Source organism: Capricornis sumatraensis, chromosome 5 (genome assembly GCF_032405125.1).
Source record: "Capricornis sumatraensis isolate serow.1 chromosome 5, serow.2, whole genome shotgun sequence".
Lineage (NCBI taxonomy): Eukaryota > Metazoa > Chordata > Mammalia > Artiodactyla > Bovidae > Capricornis > Capricornis sumatraensis.
In genome coordinates this window covers 51,077,679-51,096,295 of record NC_091073.1, presented here as the reverse complement: position 1 = coordinate 51,096,295, position 18,617 = coordinate 51,077,679, and the positions used below count along the sequence as shown (strand labels likewise).

Sequence of the window (18,617 nt, the reverse complement as noted above, 5' to 3'; positions counted from 1 at the left end):
TTTCACATCTGAGATAGTTTTAAAACGCAAAAACAAACATTTTAATTTAAAATTATGGATGTGTAATTATCCACCAAATTATAAATCAATTTATTTATTTACTAAAAGGCATAATGCCTGTTTTGATGACATCTTAATGAAACACATCAAAAACGAATTCTGTGACTGACCTGTTGCATGGAAAATATTCAATACCCCCTAAACAGTTCTGGTAAATAACCCAATAAGATTTGATAAGGATGTAAACTTTACCTAACATTAAAATATGGCTTTCCAGTTTAAAATAAAATTTGATTTTTAAGCTGTCCACAAGAATTCATTTCAAATCAAAAGAAATACAAGTGAAATACAAATACGACTGAAATATAAGACTGACTACCTTTCTTTACAGTTTTCAACCACAAATACTGCTCTTCATATTAAATTGTTAGGTAACAAAAATAATATCATTATTAAGAAAAAATGAGGCTCCTCCCAACATTATTACAAAAGAGGCAGTTAAAAAAGAAAAAGGGATACACTCCAATTTTAAACCCAGCCTACAAACTGAGTAAAATTTACACAGCAATATCTTAAATAGTATCTGTCTTGTTACTCTGCCAATCAACATAAAAAACTTTATTGCAAAATAAAAATGTTATACTCAATATTAAAAAGTCTCACAGAATACAAATATTTAACATTTATTCTAATACACGACAAGGAATGTCCCTGATCACTCTGAATATCTGAGATGTAAACATGTTCACTTAAACAAAAGCTTTAAACTGAACAAACAACTGAGCACCTACTATCTGCTAAGAATAACTCCCTTGGATACAGACACTATATTATTAAAATATTTTTAAAAAATAAACATTTTTTAAGAGTCCATACTAATATTCTTTAAAGCAGTTTTTTGATAGCTCTTCAAAGTTCTGTTGATTTTATACAATGAACACACAGTGATAGTACACATTTTATGTCCCAGCAATAATTTCCATAAAAGAGCTATTTGAATAATACACTTTAAAAAATAAAATCATACACTTCTTTAGGAGTTTGATGCATTAAAAAGGGTATACTATTCTTAGAAATCAACTTAATAAATTACAATTTCACTAAGACCACCATGGTATGCATTGAGAAGAGTTTTTCCTAATTTATTAATTGGCTTTTTGGCTTACTTTTTCATTTTTGGAGTCAAGAACTCCTAGGGCTAACTGTGGTAAATAGGGTAAAAATTCTCTGGCTGGAAGCTGTGAGGAAAATAGACAAGGCAAAATTGTAGAAGAGTTATCAGACAGACCTAAAGAGTTGAAGAGAAATGAGAAGTCCTGTAAAGGTTCTAAACTTAAATTGATATCAAAGGGATCCTATAACTTATCCTGACAACAAAAAAGAAACATGATCAAAACATAGTCTCTAAAAATAAAATTTGCTCTCCAATTATGTTATGATTTTCTACAGATCCATTTAAACAGATAAACAACTAATCCCTCAAATTTAGCCACCCTAAGAACAAAGACCATTTGACTAGCTTTGCCCCAAGGGCCAAATGTTTCAAAACTCTCTGTGAACAAAAATTATGCCTCACCTTTTAACAAATTTGCCTTGACAATCCAAAACACACATAGTCAACTGGAGGACACAAGAATCAAAAGCAAACATTTACAACCATGTTTTTTTATAAAGGGTAATATACAAACAAATAAATAAAAAGCCAGACTCATTTTATAGGGACCAAAAACATATCAAAAGAAAACAAAAAGAAACAAACCCCAAAGCAATGAAACAGGCCCGTATGAAGAAATCTCATACAAATGAAGGCATCTTTTCTCATAATTTCCAACTTTGTATTGTTTCTTTGAAGCCAAATAAATCCAAATGCCTTATATGTCTAGACTTGATCAAGGTCAAGATCAACAAAAACACAGGTATAGACAGCATTCCCTCCTATGACTACATAAACCAAGTTTTCCTAGGAGTATACTTATTTCCTACATTAGGTAATAAGTTTAAAGTACCAACCCTCTGATCTTAACCCACAGATCTTAATCACTTAAGTCTGTAAGTGCGCAATCTTTACACAGCAGTTGAGGATCTGAATGAAATGCTCACTCAGAACATAATACAAATGAGTAATGACCCCAAATCCCTACACAAACTCTCCCACTACGCACCAACATTTCATCTTAAAACATTTTGATGATTTTAAGCAAGGCAGTGTCTTCAGTCTTCCATGATGAAACTCCCTAAGCTAGTAATTTCTACTATTTTGTAAATTAGAAATTATCAGACTAATTCACAAGAGCTTCATAAATCTCTTATCCCACCGTTAAATATTTTAGAGCAGAATTTACAATGGAATAAGAGAATCATTAGAGAATGGACCCTCTCCAACCTCTTTAAGTAGTACTGGATTGAAAGGCACGCATCTTCCAGTTGCTCCACAATCAGAATGGTTATTAAATAACATTAATGACCCACTCATATCTCACTGCTTACTTCAGGCCAAAAAAGATTGCCCTCCCACTAGACAGATGAATTCTAATCATTCACACTTTTAAAATTTACTGACATCTTTTCATTTTCTGCCCAGATTCAAGGCCCTATTATGATATGACTTTTATTTAAAGTCCCACTAAAACAGACTAAATTTCACATCCCATAGCAAGTAAATAAATGGACATGTTTGGCAAGGAACAATATCAAGAGCTAGAGCTTTACTTTTTTACTTACATAATTGTGACAGTATGTCATAAGACAATTACTAGGCAGCAAAGCACAGAGCTCTACTTTATCAAATACTCAATCAACTTACAAAATTCCTAAGCAACGCTTAAATATATGGGGAAAATGGATGCAAAATTTGAGAGAGAGAAGAACAAGCATCTCCACACCCCGTGAAGTAACAGGTTTAGGCTTGTTTGTACAGCTCCCTAAAAATTAATTTGAAAGAGTACAAAAACCAAAATTCACAAAATTGGTCAAAAGTTGAATGAGAAACGTTCTACTGTAGATTAAAACATCGATTCTTACAAAATAGGCTGTACTTGCACACTTACTAAATATTTTAATTTACTTTAGCTTATTGAATGAAAAACGCTTGGATTAAACCAAACAAAAACTATTATTTGCCCCCTAATAATTTTTTATATGTAAGAGCACCTGACCTCACTGATGAAATTTCTAATAAAAACACCTGAGTGCTTTTTAGTTTTTGAAACGTGGTGTCATTTTACTTGCTTCTCAGGAAAAACCCATAAAACTAATCAACTAAAACACAGCATTTCAATTTGCAGTAAAATCGACACATCTTTGTAAATGGTTTGGGGAGGTGAAAAAAGGCCCAGCCTTTTCATGTAAACATAATAAGCCTGTAATATGCTGCAGACAAACGCACTGCAAGGGGTGTGGAGGACCCGAGCTGATTAGATTACCACAACATCAGCCTGGGGCCGCCATTTTTAGAATCTGTAAAGGACAAAAGAGGGAAATTTCACTTTTTACTGGCCATCTAGGAGATTAAAGGAAAAAACTGACTCTTTTCCAATTAGGTATTGATGTCTCCAGCCTAGAGCTGAATGCACCTCACTTAATTCTCTCCAAGGTCTCCAGAACTCCTAACACCTTATGTTATTCACATCTCTAAAAGGTGAGGGGAAACGGGCAAAACGGGGCTCACTCTAAAGCTAACTCTAGCGATTCCCCCTTGACTTTAAACTGTATCATTCGTAAAACACAGTCCAGCAAGAGTGCATCTCTAAGGAGCTAAGGCGATGGAAGAGAGCCCTCCGGATTGTTTGCTCTCTCCTCCTCCCCTGTTTAGCACAGTGAACCGTTTGTTTCTCTTCTGTGTCTGCTGCCACAGTGTTTGTGCCAATCCCTCGGTCAAAATCAGCTTTCCTGAAATGTGCCATATTGTGGCTTCTAAGCCTCCGCTACAGTAAAAGGCGACGATAATGCAAGCGGGGAGGGGGCGGGGGGCAGACTGAGACGGCTGGGTGCTGGGGTGACCACCTCAGGGGCGGGTTTACCCTCTCCCGGAGAGGATGAGGCGCTGACTCGTTCTCCCACAAAGGGATATACCCAAGGCGTTCTTTCCACCCCCTTCGTATTTACGAGAAAATTAAACCAGAGACTGCCAGGCGACAAATGGAAGCAGCATTAGAAAATCGGGCCTATACGGGTTCCCAGCACCTGAACAAGATGCGGTAGAGGAAAGGGAGAGAGCTGGCAGCTCTTGGGACCACTTCGACACAAACCCTACTAACAGTCACAAACCTACCTCCTTACCCCAAGCGGCTCTAACCCGCTGCCGGCGACGAGTGCGCCCCCTCCCTAACTCCCACTCTCAAGGGGGTTTAACTGCCAGTTTCCCCTTCCCCAACCCTAAAACCCGCCATAATGCTCCCTTCCTAGGGACAAGGAGGAAAAAGGATATATTCGAATCAAACAAGCAATGTCTAGCCCCCGCCAAGACACCTGAGTCAACGTCGACTCCCCCACACCCTAAGGATAAAGATGAGAAAGCCCCCTCCCCCTGGAAACACACGTCCCTCCACCCCGCAAACCCCGGGAACTCCCAAGGAGACGACAGGCACTGACCTGTGATGTTCACACACCAGACACCCGAACCCCGTTATTTGCTCGACCCCCAAGGAGTCTCTCCACACCTCCGCGGTCAGACGATCCCCCGACAGCAGCCACTGCAGACACAGGACCCGGCTCCACACACCCCCTCCCCAAACAGCAGCGCTCAGCCTCTTCGCCAGCAACCCAGGAGTAGGGGAGGGGCACAGAGACAGTCAACAGGAACGCAGAGGCTACGGCGAGGCTGCTTAGAGTGTCTATGCCCCCTCTATTTGCCGCTCCCGAACTCAGATACCGTCTCCGACTCAGCCCCCTGCGCCCGCTCAGTGTCACTGCCTCTCGCTCTGGGAAAATGGCGGCTGACGGCGGCGGCCGCGGCGGCGGCGGCGGCCGCGGCGGCGGCAAGTGCACGGGGCCCGCCCGCCCCGCTCCGCAGGGGCAGAGGGGGAGGGGACGAAGCTGCCCGCCGCCATTTTGCTTATGGGCTGCCGCCCGCCGTTGCCTTTCCACGGAGGCTCGAAGACAGCCAACTGGAAGCAGAGCGGTCAACAGAATCTCCGTCTATTTCACAACAGATGCATTCAACAATTCACCGAAGGTTTGGGAAAGTTTCGGTATTTGATGGGATTGGTTTTTTATCCCCTTTCCCTGAGTAGTCCTTAAGTCTGGATATCGGTAAGCTTGGGCGCGACACTACTGGGTGGAAAGATAATGATTGTAGGCCTTGGAAAGACCTCCCCCCCTCCCCGCAAGCACTTTCTCCCACTCCCAAAACCACCTCTGTCCTATTCTTTCCTCCCCCCCCCTCCCCCAGTCTGGCCTCCGGAGCGGGGTGAACTCGGTTAGGGTGTCACTCGACGCCCACTAGGGGCTGAGGCGGCTTCAGTGCGCAGGCTCCGAGCACCGGATAAAAGCGGAGCTGTTGAGTCCAGCGCCGTCTCGATGGAGGGAGCGAGAAACGGAAGAGGTCGGGGGGAGAAGCAGCTGGAAAAATACAGCCACCGCCAGCGCCGCCTCCCTGCCACCGTGTATCGGGGTAAAAAGCTGTCGTTGCCGTCGGTGCAGTTGCCGTCGCTACCTCCTACTTCTTTGGCCCGGGGGAACGATTTCCCCGCCGCGGGATAACGTGCGGGGAGGGGATCGGGAATTCTTTTAGATGGCAGTTGACTAAACGGGGGAGGGTCAGACAGACGGTTATCTAAGAACAAAAGGAAAGGCCAAAAAATAAAGGGTTTCCCCAGCAAAATGACACGGTGATTGCGGTTCTTGTTTTCGGGGTCTTTCCCCGAAATGGCGGTTTCCGTCTTCTTGCTCCACAGCGACCCGGAGCGCTCGGTAAGCGGGGTGGGGAGAGGCAGAGGTAGTCCACGCAGCCAATCAGTGTCTGATGTGTTCTGTCGAGCGCGTCCTGATTGGCTAGCAGTGACCTCATGCTGCAGCAGCGGGTGGGGCCAGAGCCGCCGGGGGAGGCTGTTGCAAAGGCCGAGAGGGAGAAGTGACGATGGTGTTCGTTGCTGCCGCGCCCGATTCGGAACACAAGCTGTGGCGAGGGGAATCTAAAGGCTCTTCCTTGACTATTTTCTCCTGTCCCTGCGCGAGGTGAGGGCCCCGGCTCGGCCTCTGCGAAACTTTGGGGCGCTGGCGCGGACGAGAAAACAAATTCTCCCGTGACTTTAGGAACTGCGTCAGGGCAAGATGGCGCTGGGTCTCCTTGGGGCGCGGGGGGAGAGGCACGTCCACCGTCGCCGCAGCGCATGTGACCGGGCTGCATTCCTGTGGGGTTTGGCTCAGACCCAGGCGGGGGCGGGGGAGGGGAAAGGGCTGGGGCGGAGTAGTCTGTGGTGCGGTCGGCGTCGGCGGCCCGAAGAGGAAGAGTTGACTGAGGGCTCTTCCCCTCCCCCATACTGCTTAACAGCTGCGGCTCGCTGGGGAAGCCCCCCGAGGGACGGTCCTGATGGGGATGTGACGGCTGTTGGTGAAGGGAAAGGCTTGTCGCCCTATTTTCTTATCTGCCTTTCTCCTTACGAAGTATACTTAACGTAAAGTGGCTGGTCCCTAATGTGGGAGTTGGAATCAGCCACGAGTCGGGAAAGGCCACTGGACTGAGTAGTCTAGCTTCTGGGCCACAGCGCCGAGGAATATCGATTAATTTCTGAGAAAATTTTAGTTTTTCAGATTCGAATAGCAAAATAATCTTAAGTTTGGAATCAAGTGTAAAAAGTGTGATGATAAATACCCAGGAGCACTTGTAATTTCCTGAAAGTTAAAAAGAAATCAAGGAGTATACCATCTAAAGTTTGAGGGCCCTTTTCAAACTTGTTGCTTCAATCTGTATTTACTTTCTTCCCGTTTTCTCCCTGTTTGTATATCCTATAAGAATGTGAAATCCTATCAATTTTTTTGAAATTTAGACGTGATTAGTAATAACAGAATAAAAACTGCTAGTATTGTAATATACATGAAGTTGTAAGGGTGTTTTCAGTATTCTTGGTCTTCTGTTTTTCTGTCGTCCTCTTAACTGGTTTTTAAAAATAAAAATGAAATTGTAATCATTTTTGGTAAATATTATTCAAGAAGATTCCTGTACCATTATGAAATATTAAAACTTGCCTCTTTAAATCACTTTTGTTATAAGTATGAATTTTAATTTTAGTATTTGAAACTTTGCTAGGTGAAGATTTCCAGCAGCTCAGAAGTTCTTATGGTCAATATTGGCAGATTAAAGTAGGGAAGTCTAATTTTATTTTTTTATTATTCCCACTTGCCAAAGTAGTGTAGCAGCCATTAATTGAACTAGAGAAGAAAAAGGGCTTCTCACCTTGGGTGGTGTTGACAGCTGGGAGTTACTCAACGAAGACTTTTCCATCTAAATCTGACTTGCTTTTTGTTACTGAATATCTATATGTGGTGCTATGAGAATGTTTGTTGGTCCTAAAAAGATAAGTTTAACCTGGAACCAAGGTTGAGCTATTTCCTTAGTCTTAGTTGTAGACTTGGTAGTTTGAAAACAAGATTGAATTTTTAATACTCAAAGTAGTAAAAAGATTTTAAAATTAAACTTTTTTGTCCACTCTCAATATAAATTGGGCCTTTTTCCTATAAGAATTCTTGAGTAATTTGAGGGATCTATATTACGTATAAGTAAATGTTTCATTCCCCTTAAAGGAATTTTCTGGCTTAGAGGGACTAAATACGAAGTCAGTAGATTTAAATGTAATTTTCAAAAATGTTATAACTTCACTGTGCCTTAATAAGGAAAACAGACCATATTGCAAGCTAATGGAACCAAATCCTTGTGCTTTTAATCAGTTTGTGACCTCATTGTTCCTGATTGCCTAATCCATGAACATATTTAGCTCTAATTTTTCTTTATGTTCCTGTGATTCTTGAAATAGCACTTGCAGTTACTTGTCTTTGTCTGCCTTCTTGCATTTTATGTTTTCCCTCGACAATTTCATTTGTGCCCATTCTCTAATTCAACGTCCAGATTTTCATCTCAGAGCTGCAGATGCAGTGTTCAGGTTTACCAGGGACCACAGGCTTCCTGAGGGTTGCAAAGAGTTCCACACAACTTACTGACTGAACAACAGGCTTCCTGAACTCATTAAAAAAAAAAAAAAAAACCAACTAGGTACTTGATCTCAAACTGTAAAGTACTAGCTTTCAGACTAAATCAACAAGCCAAAAAAAAAAACCCTCTTGACCCTCAGAGTTTCGAGTAGAGTAAAGGGCTGATGATGCTCAGCAGCAAGGTGTCCTCCCCTTTCATGTGTGAGATGAGGAGGGAAGGCTGCTAATGGGACAGAGATAGTGGTGCCCCTGCGAAGAGGGGAAAACAGCAAATGGCCTTAGTATTTTTGACATTGAGATTTGTCACCTACTGGACATTTTAGCCTACAAACTTCAACGATATCTGAACACCAGAAATTATTTGGATTTTATAATTCCTTGATGTATTTGGGGCTTATGTAATACTGCTTGCTCTGATACAGAGGACCCATTAAGTTCTGCCCTTGTGTTTTTGTCACTTGTTATTTTATGTGTTACTGTGTCAGCCACTAGCAATTCCATGTGTTTTATGTATTATAAGGTTGGCATTCCAATAATAGGGCTTATTAAAATGATATGTAAAATGAAGCCCTGAAGGAAATCAAATTTGAGCTTTTAGCATAAACACTGATAACCCTTCTGTCTTAAAGCTTTTGGGGGGATTTTTGAATAGTGATTGTCTATTAACTTTATTTTTTGACATTTGCTGAAACTAAATTCATAGTAAAGAAATCATCTTAATTATATGTGACTTTCAGTGGATTTTGTTTTTATATAAAACTCTGCTCCACCTCTCCCTGATTTTAATGGCCTTTAAATGCAGAATGAAAAGATTAATGTCTGAGAACTGTTTGAGTTGAAACCATTAAATATACCTTAATATTATAGTTAAACAACATACACAGCTTGTTCAGTTTAACTTCCTGGGGGTGGGTGGACACAGACTAAGTGCCATCTCACTCTCCCTGGGCAAGGTGTTTATTTGTGTTAACACTAAAATTTGTATTTGCAAGTGTTGGTCAAAAAAACTTTCCAGGGTTGTGGATACCTTAGGTCAAATTGATGTTTTTCTCTTAAGGAGAGTTAATAAGTTTGTTCCTCCAAGTATCTAAAAGAAAGTTACCTGCTCTCTGCTGTTGAAAAAGATCAGGTCCACAGTCTCTTGCCTGTTGACTTGTTTATGTTTAGTTCAAGTTTGAAACATCTGTAAATATGGCATTTCACCTGGAAACTAGAAAAATCGTGTTCTTTCTACATGAAGCAAATAGGAAATAGCAAAAACTTATAGACCCCACCTTCTCTGAGTGATCTAGGAAAAGTATTTTATGCCATTTTTTTCTTCAGTGCTTATGTTTGCCATAAATTCTGCTTGCTTCAGTGTTGATCTTGCACTTCTTACAAAAGAAAACTGGGTTTGGAGGTTTTTTGTTTTTCCTTTATTATATGTATACAACTTAACAGAAAAGGGCATGGTCAACATTGTGTCTCTGAGGTACAGAAGATACTTTCAGTAAACAATCTTTTATATGGTGCTGGTCCTATTAAAAGTAATTTGGTTATGGACCCAGGGTAAATGGTATTTCATACAACTGAAAGTTAAACCAAGTTAAATTATGTGACAATTTATTCCTAGGGATTATATCACTTTAGTATATTTTATTCTCAAAAGTATTTATTTTTACAGGTGATGGTGGTTTAGTCACTAAGTTGCGTCTGACTCTTGTGACTCCATGGACTCTTAACTTGCCAGGCTCCTCTGTCCATGGGATTTCCCAGCAAGAATACTGGAATGGGTTGCCATTTCCTTCTCCAGGGGATCTTCTCTACCCAGTGATCAAACCCAGGTCTCTTGCATTGCAGGTGGATTCTTTACCAGATGATCCACCAGGGAAGTACCCTCTCAAAGTATGTTAATATTTGTATCTTAGATTTAAAACCATATTATGGTTTTCTCTCTGCAGTTGCTTTGTTCTTGGGATAGATTGGAACTCTAGCTCTAATTTCAATCAAATAATTTGCATTCCTACCATATTTAGGGCTTCCCTGGTAGCTCAAATGGATGGGACAGTCCATGGAGTCACAAAGAGGTAGACAAGACGACTAATACTTTTCACACCATATTTAAGATACATGGAAACACGGAAGATAATTCCTAGCTCTTACATTTTTCAGTTAGGTTGACAAGATAATCTCCTTCGAAAAATTATATATGACTAAAGAGATATTCTACCCATAACACAGAGGTCAGGGGTTCACTTGTACCATCTTTTAGGTAAGTTTTATCTTAGGAAATAAGAAAAGACTATATACAACTGTTTGCATTTATAACATTTCATGAAAGATTGTATTTTTGTACTCCAGATGTGGGTGGTGGTACATAACCTATAGTATGTGATTTCTTAGAATATACCTCTTCAGAACTCCTTGGTCTGTATGCTAATTCCCTTTGTTAGTTGCTACTCCTGTCCTTCCTGTTTTTATTAATTGCTTTTTTCTGCTTCTTGTTTTCCAGTGTTATGTCCACAATCACCTTTTGTTGTTTAGTCGCTAAGTTGTGTCCAGCTCTTTGCGACCCCATGGACTGTAGCACACCAGGCTCCTCTGGCCTCCACTATCTCCCAGAGTTTGCTTAAATTCATGTCCATTGAATCACCTTTACACAATCAATTCCCACCCTTTTACCTATTGATGACTCCAGAATTTATAGTCTCTAAACTGAATTGAAACTGCTAAATATCTCACAGGTCTCTGAACAAATTCAAAACTGATCTTTTTTCTCTTAGCTTTTCTCCTTTTGTTTCCTTTTAATGGTTCTCTCCTTCTAGGTAAATTTATATAATCAAACATTTTTCCAATCAATCTTTTTTGCTTAAAACACTCAATTCATTTGCCACATTTGAGGATCAAGCTAGAACACACCCTATGGCATGCAACATCCTTCATCTGTCTCCTGTTTATCTCCAGAAAATGAGATGTTCCCTTTTTGTTGTTAATTCTGTATCTATCACACTGTCCTGTTCATGTTCTTCTTTTCCGTTATAGTTTATGAAATATTGGTAGGCAGTGTCTCATCTTTGTAACGAAAGTGCAGAGTTCCTGGCATTTAAAAGGCACTTAGTTTTGGAGAAGGTGATGGCACCCCACTCCAGTACTCTTGCCTGGAAAATCCCATGGATGGAGGAGCCTGGTAGGCTGCAGTCTATGGAGTCGCTAAGAGTCGCACACGACTGGGTGACTTCACTTTCACTTTTCACTTTCATACATTGGAGAAGGAAATGGCAACCCACTCCAGTGTTCTTGCCTGGAGAATCCCAAGGATGGGGGAGCCTGGTGGGCTGCCGTCTATGGGGTTGCACAGAGTCGGACACGACTGAAGTGACTTAGCAGCAGTAGCAGCAGCAGTTTTGTTGCAGGAATAACAATATGCTCTGATGCTAACTGCGTGAACATTGTGCCATAGCATGTGTTTATGGTAATGATAGTAAGTCAGTTGGATATATAAATGGACAGGAAATGTTCTGGTTGATTCTATACCATCATGTTAAAAAACTTTTGGGGTTCTCCCACCCACCCATCCATTTAACACCTGTTTTGCCATTATTGTTAGTCCTCAAATCTGCGTTCTGCCACCTGGTCCTCTTCACTTAAATATTTGTACCTGTTATTGTACAAGCTAGGGTTTCCCTGGTGGCTCAGTAAAGAATCCGCTTGCAATGTGGGAGACCTGGCTTCGATCACAGGGTTGGGAAGATCCCAGCCCTCCTGGAGGAGGGCATGGCAACTCACTCCAGTATTCTTGCCTGGAGAATCCCCATGGACAGAGGAGCCTGCCGGGCTGCAGTCCATGGGGTCGCAAAGAGTTGGACATGACTGAGCCACTAAGCATAGCACAGGACTAATCTGTATTCTATTAATTTATACCCTGGTTTGGGATTGGGCTTCCCCAGTGACTCAGATGGTAAAGAATCTGCCTGCAAAGTGGGAGACCTGGGTTCAGTCCCTGGGTTGGGCAAATCCCCTGGAGAAGGGCATAGCAACCCACTCCAATATTCTTGCCTGGAGAATTCCATGGATAGAGGAGCCTGGTGGGCTACAGTCCATGGGGTGCCAAAGAGTTGGACACAACTGAGCAACTGACACTTTGGGATTAAACCTTGTAGGTATGTACTATAAGCATTCAGCCAGGAGCCCCAGTTAACAGGTAATGTGCTTTGTAGAGGAAATTGAATTTTTGAACTAGGAGGGACAGTGTGGATTTCAGTAGTGGATGGGGTGGGAGCAGTGAAACAATGTATTTGCAGTCAGTATGGTTTTATGTGCAAAGGCAAAGAACAGGAGTAGAGAAAATATGTTTTAACGATAAGAAACCTGTTTGACTAGTCTTACATGAAGTACACTGAGAGATGAGACTGGAAAAGAGGATGAGCTGGAACCAGATGATTTTTTTTTTTTAATCTAGAGTCCTTTTGTCAGTGAAGCTCAAGCCGCTTATTCCTCTCTTCTTTCTCTTTTATTTTGAGGAAATAGTTTCAAAGAGGGGAATTACTGACTTGTCTTACAGAAATCCTCAGGGACTTCACAGGGACCCAGATATTGCTTATTCACTCCAAATTGAAAACTGGACATTTAGTAAAGAGTCTGTCATGTAACATTTTAGATACCAGAGTCATAATTTGTAAATGTTCACAAGTAGCTAAACATCAGAACAAGCTAAGAATGAATCTTGATATCTGTGGGGCAAGGATATGAAGGGACAGCTGTGCTTAATCTGTCACGTGAGCTAGTGTTATCTTTGTGTTGTGTCTTACAGAAATTAGTTTTTAATGATAGAAGAGACTTGGTTTTGATTGTCTTTTTACAAGTGAGGAAATATCCATCAAGATAACTTGGATTTAAGTACTTCATTTTTCTAGGTATGACCTAATTTGATCATGGTTTTTTTTCCCTTAATTTTTATATGAATCCTAATCAGTGAGTGCTTACATTAAGTCATTCATGTTTGTTTTCAGTACTTTATGCATCTTTGTCTTCCTCACCTACGTGATCATTAGCATAGAGTAGACACTTAATTTTTGGTTCCCATTCTTACTGTCCTCCCCCTTTTTTCCTCTTCAGTATTCTCCAGACTTCCCTCTTGATTACTCACTTGATTGCAGTTTTCTGTAGTTAATGTAACAGTGTATACTGTTGAAATATGTGTATCAAAGTGATCTAAATTTATCCTTACCTCTGTAGGCAAGAATTAGTATAACAAGTCAAACTTTGGTATTATTGAAGCCCTCAGCCTCTGTAAAGATGACCAGTTAAATTGATGGGGAGATGAAGACTTTCTTAAAATTTCCTCACGTTAAGCTACAGAGTAAACTGAGCTTTAATTGAAGTTAGGTAGTAGATTACTTCCTAATTCATAGTTTTAGGTCCAAATAGCCTTCTCTGAAATTAAAAACAAAACAGAAAACATTAAAAGAAGCAGAGATTTATGTCATGAAAATCAAAATTTCATGATAATAGCTATGGCATAGTTATTTCTGTGTATCCCTACCTTTTTTTTATCAGCCAAATGGGAATTATCAAATTATGTTCAAGGATAAGATCTAAATTCTGACAGGAATTTAATTGGAGGCTTAGATCAAAGTTAAAAAAATTTTTAAGGTAAATTCTTTGAACAAATGGTTAAGTTTTCTGAACCAGGTTCTTAATAAAATCAACTATTTGTGGAAGCGAAGCAGCTGCTTGCTTTTCTATGCATAACCTTTTTTTCTCCCACCAGTCCTTGCCATCATGTGTTCCAAAAATACTACTAATAAACAATATTTAGGTTATGTCTTCCATTTTTCAAACAGTAAAACAAATCATATGTTCCCACTGGAATAAATGTTCCATTTATAAATGCAGTTTTTTCCTTGCTATGCATTTTTGTGAAATAACATAATTTGTGTGAAGTTAAAATACAGTCATTCTGAAATGAATCACCAATATAAAATGAAGGAATTAGATTATCAAATCAAATGAGGTAAGGCTTAGAAGATGGGAAGAGGATAGTTAAGCATTCATATGTGGATTTTTAATTTTGTTCTTTGAAAGGAATTCTTAGTGAAAAGATCTTCATATCAACCATAAAATTTGGTATTTTAGAACTCAGTAATTATAGACAGACCAGAAAACGTCTTAGAATTTGGGGCCCCGGATTGACTAGGTGAAGGTACATGTGTTAGGGTATTGGTCCTCTTTAGATTGAGAGCGTAAGGACGAGTTTTGACATCACAGGCTATTTTGACTTAAAGCATGAACTTGAAAGTAGTTTCATTTTTTAGAGTTTAATTATTCATTCCCTTACAGCCTCTCCCTCTCACTGGCAGAACTTACTCCCTTGCTTGCTCATTTTGTTACTATGCATCAAAGAGGTATTGTGAACCCAAAGTTGTTAAGCTACTTGGAAGAAAGGTACTTAGAAGAACAGGATAATTATGTCATAATAAACTGTCTTTGTAGAGATACATGTAACTCCCTTATATATTAGTAGCAGTGAGCAACTAGATGGCTTCCCAACAAGCTGGTTAGATTTGCTCTAAATGAAGGACTTCTGCCTCATAGTCTAGGTCTAATGTCTTATAGGAACCTAACAGAGTCATTGTTTTGAAGATAGGATAACAAAATTTAGAACAGATCAAACAATGTGTGTCCATAGATCTCTAAGATATGAATCAACAAAGCAAAATAATCCTGAAACTTGTAGGGTTTTTTGTTAGAATGTAGCAATTCAATTCAGTATGTATGAGAAACTAAAAAGAACTAGTTGGCAGGGGATTAGGCCTAATCAAATACACTATAGAGTTGCTGGAGAAGGCAATGGCACCCCACTCCAGTACTCTTGCCTGGAAAATCCCATGGATGGAGGAGCCTGGAAGGCTGCAGTCCATGGGGTCGCTGAGGGTCGGGCACGACTGAGCGACTTCACTTTCCCTTTTCCCTTTCCTGCATTGGAGAAGGAAATGGCAACCCACTCCATTGTTCTTGCCTTGCTCCCAAGGACAGGGGAGCCTGGTGGGCTGCCCTCTATGGGGTCGCACAGAGTTGGACACGACTGAAGTGACTTAGCAGCAGCAGCAGCATAGAATTGCTAGATTAGTTGTCTAAATAGCAACACTCATTTTTCAAAAATAGTTACTAACAGCAAATAAGGACATGGCCTCTTGATTTTAGAAGTTGTTACTTTGAAAAACTTACTGTGCTGCTTAGTCCCTTCAGTCTGTCCAACTCTATGTGACGCTATGGACTGCAGCCCACCAGGCTCTTCTGTCCATGGGATTCTCCAGCCAAGAATACTGGAGTGGGATGCCATTCCCTCCTCCAGGGGATCTTCCCGACTCAGGGATCACACTCAGGTCCCCTGCTTTGCAGGCAGATTCTTTCCTACTGAGCCACCAGGGAAGCCTGAAAAACTTGCTGCATTGTTCTTATTCTCATTTTGCTGTGGAATAATGAAAAATGATCCAGAATTCATTTTGGATTATTATTTGTGAATCATTCATGTTATCTCAACTCTCATTTTCTGACAAGTCAGTCCTAGAAGTAGACAAATGTTTAAAAGGATTTTAAAATTCTAACAATCTATTTAAAGTAGAACATGTGCATAAGTACAGCCATTAAAATTATTTTTAAATAATCCATTTGAGAGCATTGTATACTACAAAGAAAAGGTAAAAACATGAAAATTTATAGTTCATACGGCATTTGTATATTGTGTGTGCTTTCACAGAAACGAGGGTAAAGGAAATAAAGTAGAATGGTTTCACTGGTTTTCTCTGGGTTGTATGCTTACAGATGAATTTTCTGCAACAGACAAGTATTCCCAGAAAGCATTTTTCTTCAGAAGTTGTTCTAGTTTGTAATGACAAGGCAAAATGCTTGTATATTATCTTTAAAAAATACGATGCAAACAGTATGATCTACAACTTGTCAAAACCCAGGAACCATCTCTCATTTCAACACTTGGTGTCTGTTAGGTCCATAAGTATGTCTGTTATTTTTTGGTTCACCTCCCCTTGATGAAGGGGAGATTCACCTCCTCTTCATGACCATTGCCACTATTTTAGCTCAGACTTGGCATAGAGTAGCCTGTCACCCTAAATATTCGTCAAATAAATGAGTGTATATATAAAACTGTGTAGTGACGTAGCTTACTCTGGCTTTAATCTTGCCGCTTCTAATCCATCTGTCATCCTTCAAAGTGATTTTCCTAAAATGTGAATCTGATCTTACTTGAAATGCTTTAAAGGAATCCATGCTCCTAGAGTGGCATAAAGGAAGGAATTCTGATTTGGTGGCTCCTACCTTTTTTCCAAAGATCCAGTTGCTTTTCCTTTTGCTTCCACCCATATTACTGCTTTCAGTTCTCCAAAGTTAACTTGTTCTGTCAGACCTTTCTTTTGTATCATCTGTTCATGGAATATTCCTACTCTACCCCTTGTGAATGCATCCTTCAGTTCAAGTGTTCTTTTCTCTCTGGTGCTTTCTCTGGTGCTCTCCAAGAAGTCTGTTGTTACAATTCCATGTACCCTTTACCCAGGTCTATTAATATCATAGAAGTTTGTTATAATTATTTAGAATCTCCTCACCCTGCTAGAATGTGAGCCCTTGAAGGGCAGTGTTTAACTTACATTGTCTCTCTCAGATAAATGCATAGTCCCTGCATTAATTCCCAGGGCCAAGTAAGTGCTCAAGTAAATGTTTTAATTACTTAGGTCTCTTCTCTCTTGGTTGTAAGTATGAAACTGCAAAATAGCTCCTGAACTTTTAATTGTGAAGAGAAGTAAAGAGGGTTAGAGATGAATTTTTGTAGTTAAAAGCTAGGAAAATGGTAATGGTGTGCCCAAGAGCAAAGCCACTCTATTTGGGGGTGGAGGTGGATGAATAATTGAACATCAATTCTATCTTTGAAAGACCAACAATCCCAATTGAAGGGTATCCTAGTACTCTGTCCATTGCAGATAAAAGCTTCCTCCAAAAAAAGTGTTCAGTTGTGTTGATCAAATTGAAAATTCCTGTCCAACCTCTGGCATTTGGTTATAAATTCTTATTTTTCAGGTTAAACTTGCCTTTCCATAGCATAATAATAATGAAAAGATAACTGTACAGGTACTTTTGCTTAATTACATTAGAAAAAAGAACCTTTCCATCACAAACTTTCCTAAACTGATCAACAATCCTATTAACAGGATAGAATTTCAGGACTAGACTCTGGTATCTCGTTTCAAAAGAATAGGTGAGGTCCCATAAATAATGGAGATCATAAATGCTTACCAGTATGCAGCAACAGTCATAGGGACTAAACATGCCAAAATGGCTTTGATAAAAAAGTACATGTTTATCACTGTACAGAAAGATACTTAGTCTGAATTCTTAATAGTTTACAGTCAACAGGTGATATCGTTGATATTCATTTTTATAAAGTTGAATCCAGTAATGTGTTGACCAGTCCCTTCCACAAGCAGTTAAAATCTTTAGGCAGGTTTGGCACTGTTAAAAATCAATTCTAAGATTTGTAACATTTTTGTAAGTTGATACATTCTGTTATACAGATCCTGAGAAATTCTTTTCCTTCTTTCCCTAAGTGTTAGGTGAAAGTGCTACATAAAAAACTGGTAGAAATATCATCACACATTTAATTCAAGGCAGACTTAAGGTTGGTCACCCATTTCTAACAACTTAATTGATTTTTCATTGAAGACAAATTCTTATGCCCATGGTCATACTCATGGCTACCAAACCTTTAAAAAAAAAAACACTTAAAAAGATTAGCGTCTCTACTACAGACATGTTAAAATGTTGCATGTCAGTAGTTCCCAAGCTAGTTTGACTACTATAATTATCTGGGAAGCTTACTAACTATACATTCTGGGACTCCACCCGAGCTCCCCCAAACAGGTTGTTATGTATCATTCGTAATTTTCTTAGAATGTAGCGATTCCATAAGAACCACAATTGCTGAACTTCTTAGTGTGACCCAGGAATCTGCATTTTGCAGAAACTTCTCATGCTCAGGTACTTCCATGCAGGTGCTACTTTGATAAACACTTAAATGGAATGAGGCATTTCACTAAAATGGTTCTATAAAACTACAATGCCAACAGTTGTTCCCAACCCCCTATTTCTTTTTTGGAGAGCTTTATTGTACCTCCAGTCTAAGAAGCTTGGAGGTACTATTGGCATGAACCATTTAGTTTCTTCTTGGAGATTTCTTCAGAATAGCGACATAATTTGTTTCCTAAAAAAATCATAATGTTCTGATGGACTTTTATCTGTAGTAGATAAGGGTCAAATCTTGTTAGCCTGGGAATCAGTCTGTTTTTTGTAGGAGTGCTTAGGTTTTTTGTGAAAAATACCTTATTTCTATACTCTTTTAATATATGGGAGCGTTTTAAGTGGGGAGGAGCTATGGGCTGTTATTTTAAACATTGTGACATTTCTTCCTACTGCTTTTACAACTAATT

The 18,617-nt window shown here is 39.8% G+C and overlaps 1 protein-coding gene across 2 annotated transcripts in view; it reads right to left on the bottom strand.

Moving 5' to 3' along the window:
- Positions 1–4,887, bottom strand: part of KMT2E (lysine methyltransferase 2E (inactive)) — a 93,310-nt gene extending 88,423 nt beyond the window's left edge. For both annotated transcript variants that reach the window (XM_068972522.1, XM_068972524.1), the window contains exon 1: positions 4,591–4,887. The gene's annotated coding sequence lies outside the window, so the exon portion shown is untranslated. The remainder of the gene's footprint in view (positions 1–4,590) is intronic.
- Between the last annotated feature and the right edge of the window lie 13,730 nt (positions 4,888–18,617).